Below are 9688 nucleotides of genomic sequence, written 5' to 3' on the forward strand. Positions count from 1 at the left end.
AAAATGCAAGATTTGGAACGCTTATAACTCGAGCATTTCTCAATAGATCGCAAAGGTTTTTGCATCAATTGATAGGAAATATATCTACGCATCTATCATAACGAATAACATTTCATTTTTCTTGAGATAAATAATTGAATAATTGTGAAATATCAAGCATTGTCCAAATGCACTATGTGCCCACTTTTGATTGGTCCATTTTGTGCTCCTCAAATCGTACCGACCAAAACGGGCAACCAGAGCAGCAGCGAAATATTTTTTATGTAAAATTCTATCCCAAAAATGTATGAGATTTATTTTGCCAAATTTGAAATATTATTACAATATTCTTGAGCGATTTGTTTTCAGTATACAACTTGAACGAATCAAAACTAGGAAGTAAAGGGTCTTCCAGATTAAACGCTCACGCAACAAATTTTAATAACTTCTATCAAAGTGAACCGACTTTTTATTTAAAAAAACGAATATAAAGCTTATTTTAGGACATTTTCGATGTGACCACCCCTTTTTTCGATAACGCGTTTTAAACGGTAAATAAAATTCTTCATGCACAACTCTACATTACAACTTGGATGCTGTTGAAAATCTGAGTTATTTCTTCTTTAAGGTGAAGTTGGAAGCTAGCCATTGTAGTAGTATAGGTAAACCCACTGTAAAAATGATGTAATAGTGTTTGTGAGAGAAGAGCAAAGCACAAGTAAGTAGACCAATTCATTTATCAGACTTTGTGGCGTTTCATTGACACGAGTCTTTGAATACATTTGAAAAAAATAACAATTCAATACTAAAGTAAAATGTATGAACGATATGTTTCGATGAACAATCGCAAATATAAATATATATAGAAGGTGCATTTAAAATGAAGTAAAATTCTGATTATACGCGAGCGTAACATGAGCAAATTTATAACACATGCGAATTGGGGATCTTTTGGTATTAACAAGTTCTTCCGCATAGTAACTGGATGTTGATGATTCCTTAACCCTCCTGTACTCGCGTGCAAAATCATAACACGTATACTCGGGCACGGTGTCACAGACCGAAAATTGAACTTCTCTGTTATGTTGCCATTGTGTGTTTTTCAGGCTTTATTGGCATTTATTTGAAGGAGAGGGTTTGATTGAATGAAAAAACTCCAAAAGATATGTTTTCTTTATTATGTTTTAATAGTCATCTAATTCAGCCTCCTCGAAACAGAGTAATTTTTTATACTCCAACATAAATAACGAAATTCGAATTTTTCACTATTATAAATTAAAAGTAAGCAACTGGAAGTATAAAGAGCTATAAAACAACATAAAAACGTATTAATCGATTGTGATTTCATTGGAGTAAGAATCAGAACATAGCATAACTGCATGCTCGAAACAAACATATTTTTTACATTTCATGCAGTTGTTGCGTATTTTTCGGGTCTTTTATCAAAGAGAAGAATGTATAACGACCTTCTAGATAATTACCAGATGATAGAGGTTCTGGAATACAAAGTTTGCATATTTCTAATATTCTTTGTCTCTGTATTCTTGGAAAACTGAAAATCAATGCCTTTTTTAGATGGGGCATGAAAAGATGATATAAAAGGATTTCTAGGAACTTCCTTTTATTTTTCTTGTTTTCTTGTCGATATTGTCCATTATAAAAAAATATCCCCTAAACTGTAACTGTTAGAAATTAGCATAAGCCACCGATTAGTTTATAGTTTACTGTTTACAATTATTCCACAAGTGAAATTCTCTCACAAGGCGTATATGTATGACCATTATATTTAGCGAATAACTATACGAAAGTCAAACATTTAAGTTTTGCTTTTGAACGTATGAATCTAACGACGAATAGTTAAATATGGATCTGTTCAATCCAGTTACAGAAGGGACTGAAATCAAATAAGAATAGTCCGGTAATGATCCTATGCATTATATGCAATAAATATTCCATCCCACTAACTTTAATTTACACATTTCGTTCAACAATATTCTAGAATATGAAAAAAGGCACTTGTCCAAAAAAGTTACTCCTATACTCGCGTCGGTGTGTCAGACCGAAAGTGTTAGAAAAGTGGTACAAATTTTGTACCGACACATGCGATACGCTAAACGATGACGAACGACTAATAACGAAGCTAGAGAGAATCGCAAAGTCGTAGTGTTGATATTTTCTGAGAATTGAACGAATTATTGATTTCTCGGTCTGACAGACCAATGCGCGAGTATAGGAGTGTTAATATTTTCCTTCGTTGATCGTATTGTTTTCACATATTCACGTTGGAGAGCCTTAACCCTTCTCTTCGTTGGCCGAGACATTTTGATTGAATGTAATACTTTTCCGTTCACTGTGTTTGAAAGCATAGGCAGCCGTGGCAGTGTTCCGAGCTCTGCAATACAATTTTCTTACCCAATGTTAAAGTTGCTAAAACTCACATTACAGACCAATTACACGTAAAAATAATAAATGAATTGATATCAACACAATTTCACAATTTCATTTCATGACATGAAACGGTATGACTCAGGAATAACATTTTATTGAGTGGTTTTTATAGCTGTTTCGATGATGTTGTCTGGCATCAGTGTCGAAAAAATAACGATGCTTCCACTTCCACAAACAAAACCATTGCCGAAGATTGAAAAATGAATATTCAACTTTCAGAGCACTAGCCCGAGTTTTCCTACGTTTTTCACTATACAGTGCGACAGCAGATGAAAATTTAATATCTTGTGAGTAATCGAGTTTGGTTGATATTACTTGATGGGAAGTGTGCGCACACGATCATTTTCTTCACAATGTTTCGCAAAATTATTGATCGGTTTTTTTCGAAACTTGCTACTCATGACGGAAGCTACCCAAAGTCTCGATTTTCATCATCATATCATCATACTGCGATTTTCGACTGATTTTCGAAAAGGGCGTATTCAAAATCCTTGATTGGACAGGAATGTGACACGAACAATTTGACATTTGATCTTTAATTTGACATTTTTGTCAATATACCTTTGTGTGAGTTTCTACTACACGATACATTTTTAGGAGTGTTTTCAATTATTTCCCAATAGTTTATGGTGTTACAACAAAATTTTTTACACTTTAATCATGTCATTTACTTAATTACTATTTACTGTGGTTGTTATTCAAAAAGGCAAATTCTTCATCAAAGTCTCCGAAAGTTGAGTTCATTTTACTAGATTAAGTATTTTTCACACTGTTCTAATGATTCTTTGTTAGATTTTCAACGACTTTCCTGTATTAACTTGTTTCTCACCTTGTTTTTTCGTTTGTATTGTATTTGTTGATGTGTCCAATTATAGGTCTCAATCGCCTCTAATGCCGGATGTCCAATTAGAGACGGACCACTGTATTAAGTTGGATATATCTCGAGAATATGTCATATGAACAGCATTTCAAATATTATTTTTCAAATTTTGTCAAACTTCATATTTTTACATCTGGATTTTATTTTTTTTAATGATTTTTAATACGCCTTTGTGAAAGCTGCCTTGAGCTTTCCGGTTGCACATAATCTCGCCCAAACCATGCACGAACCTCCACAAAAATTCCTGGTTGAAAAATACTGTCCCTTCTTCCGTTAATCACGCCAGTACCTGTTGCAACCATCAGGACCATCCTAATTGAACTTTTTTTCCGTCAGTGAAGACAACCTATACATTGAAGAACTTTTCGTTATAGTATATAGCAAAATGTATTCTTTTGGAAACATTTTTTGTCACAACCTACCATGTCCCACTGTCGGTTCAATCCGACGAGCAATTTCTCTGATACCAACATTTTCTTGGTGAAATGCATCGATTTGTCTTTCTTCTCTCTCCGTGAACACTTTTTCCTTCGGCATTTTCCAGATTTATTGATCAAAACCACTAAAACAACGGAAAATGTAACTGGTAACATAGCAGCAAGATCATCACCTGGTCTTATAGAAGTCTGACAGAGCGTAGAATACGGTCCTGAACCGACCTCTAAAAGGTGCTCCTAAATCGATCTCCAGTTTTTAATTCGTAATTATTTAACACGTTCACTCTGGCGCAAGTCATGAATGTACAAGCTTGGCTTATTGGGCGGTGCTCACTGCTGGGGGAACGCATTTGATTTTGCTATCAGATGACGTTGGCGATGACGTTGTCTTTGGCATTTGCATGTACACTCTCTTTATCTAACTCCACACTTTTCGCTCTAAGGCTAAGTTGTTCCCACTCTAACATTATCTTCCTCTCGTTCAAGTCCTATCTGCTCACTAGAAACTTTTATTTTCTTTTTCATTTTTCTTATGTTCTTCTATTCTGGGATTTCATGCCATTTTTGGTTTTTTGGAGTCGTTTTTAACCGGGAGCCAACATTTTCGATTCCAAAATGGCATCGGAATACCCAATAGCCGTACTGTATAGGATTTCTATATATAAATTAAGTTACATGAGGATATCGAAGAGTTTTTAAAAAGGAAAGACCGGTTTCGCCGGGAGTACAAGTTAGACTGATTTTATTATTATCAATTTTACATCATGAAGCCTAGCCATTTACCTAAAGCCTCCCACATTCTATCCAGTCCGTTGTCGCGTCAGGTACAGAGTCCGAATAGATGTTTTACGTTGGTGTCCTAAATTGTTGTTTCGCTTGCGTTCGCGAATTGATGCTACCGATAAACTGTTCCACAGTGATCGGTTCTGTTGCTGTGGGGAAAATGATGTTGCTTGCGTTAACTACTCCCTCATCAAGTTTGGATCGTCCCGATACAATTGTGTTGGGATGGTGGTTGTCTGCTGAACTGATGTTTGGTTTTTCTTCATTGGGTGTCCTTTTCTTCTGGTACCAATGGTAAACTATGACGATCAAGCCTATAATGAAGCATATAGATGAGAGGCCCAAACTTGTTGATGTTTGGATGAAATATCGGGTTTTAATTATCTCCAGTTGTTCTCGGTTTTGGAAATGTAATTTCTTTAATGTGTGAAAGTCCAGGTTCTGCTCGAATTCGTTTTGTTCAATTTTCACGCCATCCAGAGGCACTATTGTTGGGATAATTCTCGATGGAAATGTAATGGAGCTAAAAGTTTTGTTGTTCAGTGAGATTGTACAGTTCTCGAAAAACAACAGCATCGTTCCTGTTAAAACTCTGTTGTTATGTAGACAGTCGCTTGATAGTGTGACTGTTGTGATTATGACGATAACATGGTTGTCTGTCAATCGTTTTATGTTGGTTGTATTCCGATAGTTCGTAAAGGTACATTTTCCTGGGGAGCCTCGTATGATTTTGGAGAAGCATCTGTCGTCTGAGGTATCGTCTAATTTATCTTCTTCGCAAATGGAATTTTCGCCGATACTTTGGCAACTGCCTTTGATGAAATAGGTGGAGTTTCCGTAGATTGCTGCTTTATGCCAAGGGAGTTTGATGATTTGACCGTTGATTGGAAGTGGTTCTAGGAGAAGACTGGTGAATGGATGTGGTAAAATCTGCGGGACGCCGATGATGAAGTAGAGGATGGATTCCTTGAAGATGGCTCTGATGTCTAGGTAATCGTATGCTTGGTCTGGATGTAGAATGGTAATATTTTGTTCTTCTAACTTATCTGAGATAAACTTTAGTTCTTCTGCTTCTAGAAAATTCTTAGAAATGATATTTATTTTTGCAAGTTGTATAACTTCGAAAATTGAGTCTAGGTGTTCTTGTATTAGGTCGACATGATAAGTAATTTTAAATGCCTGTCGGATTGCTGTGAAATTTTGATTGACAAGTTTGTTGGTGATCAGAGATTGTCTGGCTGATATAATTTGTTGCTTGATTATTCTTTGTTGTTCATTAACGGAATCTATTAATTTGTTTATACGTTTTCCTAGATGTTTGTTGATAGTTACTTGAATATTATTTTGCCTTATAAGTTCTTGGTTGCCTTGTTTTAAGTCATTTATATCGTTATCTATTTGGATTCGATCTTCTTCATCTAAATTGCCTGTAATCGCCTTTATGGCTGAGCCTAGAAAATTGAATGCTCCTCTCTTGTTTCTTCTATTTGGTAACAATTTCATATACGTGTTTTGGGCTTTCTTAAATTTGGACTGTAATGTGATATAAACGTCGCTGAAATCTGTGAATATTTTAAGTCCGTCGATAGTGATAGCGATGTTGTTTAGTAATGATCTATAGTCTTCCAAGTCTATTGTGTGATATATCCTGTGACGTCCAGTCGTAATTAGTACGTTTCCGGTCTGTAACGTCACTAGTCCTGGGTTTCTGGTCAGGTCATGTATTTGTATCGTTCTCGATGATGAGGTCGTGATGAACGTCAGCGTAATTAGTTTTAGAAGTTGGCTCCGCAACATCTATAATTTAGAAAAATAATTTGTATGGTTTAATTTTCGCCGAATATTTTCTTTGTGTATTTCTCTGCCAGAGTGGTCCAGAAACGTTCTACCTTTATCTTGGACAACTTTGACTGGGAAATACATTTCTTTTCCTTCGTTCCTTATTCCTTGTCTTCTATTATATACAGTTTCTTCCTCTCGAAGAACTGGTGGATGTTCTCTCTTCTTATTATGGTAACCCAAATTTTTATTTTTAGTTTTATCTGATTGTAAAATAATTTCATTGTAGAATTTGTTTCTGTTTTCTAAAATCTTTTCCATATCAAGAGGCCTTTCCTCTCCATCCCTTATTCCGTAGAATATTTCCCGGGGTTTGGTTTTTGTGGTAGAGTGGACTGTGTTGTTGTATATGGTGCAAGCTATTCTAAAGACTTCTTTTTCGTTTATGTCGGGATAATTAGGCTTAGTACAACGATAGATTTCGCCCAAAGTTGAGTGAAACCTCTCCACTGTACCATTACTTGAACTATGGTTCGGAGGAGTGAAATGGATGTCTATTTTTAGGTTTTCCAGAAGAGTTTTAATTTCGATGGATTTCATTGAGGGTTCGTTGTCAGTAACGATCAAATTTGGGGTACCATAAATGGAATAGTATTTAGTTAATCCTTTACGTACATCTTGAATGTTCCTAGATTTAATGGGAATCAATGTAGCGTAACACGAGAATTTATCTAAAAAGGAAAGGAATATATTAGGTTGTTTTAAGAATATATCTAGATGTATTAAATCTAAAGGCTTTTTTGGGTCCGGAGTGGGTCCGAGCATGTTTTTGTATGGATGCCTCTTGTACTTATTTTTATTACAAATGCGGCAGAGCCTCACAAACTGTCGCATTTTTCTTTTCATTGCTGGGAAATAGTACTTGTTTGCTATTTGTCTATTATTTTCCCATACCCCTCTATGCCCATTTTCGTGGGTTTGTTCTATAACAATATTTTGTTCCTCGGCCGTTTTCAGATCTATGAGAATTTTTTGAGAAAAATAAATTTTGAAAGGTTTGCCTCTACTGAAGTAGTTTCTATTGACGATTTGAATCGTCTGTATCAACTTTTCCGGGCAAAGGATGCAGTTTGATCTTTTGGGATCAATGTAATCTTTAAACATTTTAATTAGGTATGGAACTCCAAATATCAATTTCGTAATTTTTCGTCGGAAAACTCGTGGAAATATTTCTTCATAGGTTTCTTCTTCGTTGGGTCCGATTTCGAGGACAATTTGATTGCTGAAGACATTAAGAGGGGATTCTGTACAAGAAATTAACGCAGAATCATCGGTATCTGCGGAATGGGCTGTAGCTCCATCTGACGATTCTTCGTTTTCAGATGAGGAAGAGGAATCTTCTTCCATATCGTTAGCGTTCAATTCCTCTCGTATTCTCGAAAGACTGTCGGCCACCACATTCTGCTTCCCAGGTCTATATTTTTTTTCATAGTCGAATTCTTCCAGGTATAAGCGCCAGTGTATGAGCCTGATATTTGAGTTTTTAAGGTTTAAGCTATATGTGAGAGGTTTATGATCCGTGTATAGAGTAAATTTTCTTCCGTAAAGATAAGGACGGAAGTATTTACATGCCCACACAATCGCCAAAAGTTCTTTCTCGATTGCGGAATAGTTTTCTTCTGACTTATTCAGCGTTGGAGAAGCAAAGGCAATTGGTTTGTCACTGCCAATTTGCCCCTGTGACAAAACGGCTCCAACTGCGAAATTGGAGGCGTCTGTTGTCAAAATAAATGGTTTGTCGAAATTCGGGTACTGTAATATATCACTCGATGTAAGAATATTTCGACATCGCTCAAAGGCATCTACGAAATCCTTAGTGTGAGAGATAGCTTCTCCTTTTCTCAACGTTTTTGTAAGTGGTTTGGCTATTTTCGCAAAGTCTCGGATAAACTTGCGGTAATAGCCTAAAATTCCTAAGAATCCTCTTAGTTCTTTTTCATTCTTCGGAAGTGGCCATTTTCTGATGATTTCCATTTTTTCGGGATTTGGCTTTACTCCTTCACGAGTTACGATGTGGCCTAGAAAGGCTACTTCTTTGTGAAGAAACTCGCTTTTATCGAGTTGCACCTTCATATTGAATTTTCTAAGACTATCAAAAATTTTCTTTAGGTTGTCAAGGTGTTCCTTTAGGCTGGTAGAGAACACGATGATATCGTCCATGTACACAAGACATCGGACACCAATGTGCTCTCTCAAAACGTTATCCATCACGCGTTGAAACGTTGATGGAGCATTTTTCAAACCGAATGGCATTCTTAAAAACTCGTAGTGTCCGTTTTCGACACTAAACGCAGTTTTTTCGATGTCACTCTTATCCACTTCGATCTGGTGAAATCCAGATGCCAAATCAAGTGTCGAAAAATAAATGCAACGGCCAAGCTTATCAAGAATGTCGTTAATATTAGGAATGGGATAACGATCATCGATCGTTTTCTCATTCAGCTTACGATAATCTATGACAAGTCGCCATTTCTTCTGGCCGGATGCGTCCATCTTTTTTGGGACTATCCAGACTGGTGAAGTCCAAGGGCTACTTGAAGGTCTTATAATGCCTTGATCAAGCATTTTCGAAATCTGTCGCTGAACTTCCTCTCTATGGCAGAAAGGGTAGCGATAAGATTTCGTGTGAATCGGTATATCGTCTTTTATGGAAATTTTATGTCTAATCGCGTTGGTGAAGGTCAGTTGTTCGCCTTCTACATAAAATATACTCTCATAATCTGCAATCACTTTCATTAGGTTAGATCAACTCTCAATTGATCGAAAATGGGTGTCCTGCCAAATTGAGTTACATAATCTTGGTTCGGTTCTTCTAAGGAAAAATTGTTAAGTTCAACATCTAGAGGACGTTTTATTAATACTTTTGAAGGGCTTTTAGATATGTTTGATACGGTAAAAAAAGCATGGCTATCTTTTGAATTGTAGATACCAGAGTGTATGATAATGTCCTTAGAGAGAAAAATGTCATGTTCCAAATAAAATTCTCCATTATTAATGATAGTTGGTAAATTCACAATTTTCGTCTCATTGGAATTTAACTGGATTATTGCCGAATTTGGATATTTTCGAAACATTTTCAGTACGCCAGTGGAGAATTTCAACTCATTTTGAGCTGTTAATATGTTGGCTTTTAGTTCACGTAAGGTCTCATATCCTATGAGACCATCGAAAAATTTGTGGAAGTCGAATATGTAAAATATTTGTTTTTTTGATCTTGGTATTGTGGAAAAGGGGTTGGATTCTACGAATTGATCTATATTTTGCGAACCATTAACGTTCGTTACCTTTACAGGTTTGGTGAACTTGCATTTGTCCAAATTGA

The sequence above is a fragment of the Toxorhynchites rutilus genome, chromosome 2 (genome assembly GCF_029784135.1).
Source record: "Toxorhynchites rutilus septentrionalis strain SRP chromosome 2, ASM2978413v1, whole genome shotgun sequence".
NCBI lineage: Eukaryota > Metazoa > Arthropoda > Insecta > Diptera > Culicidae > Toxorhynchites > Toxorhynchites rutilus.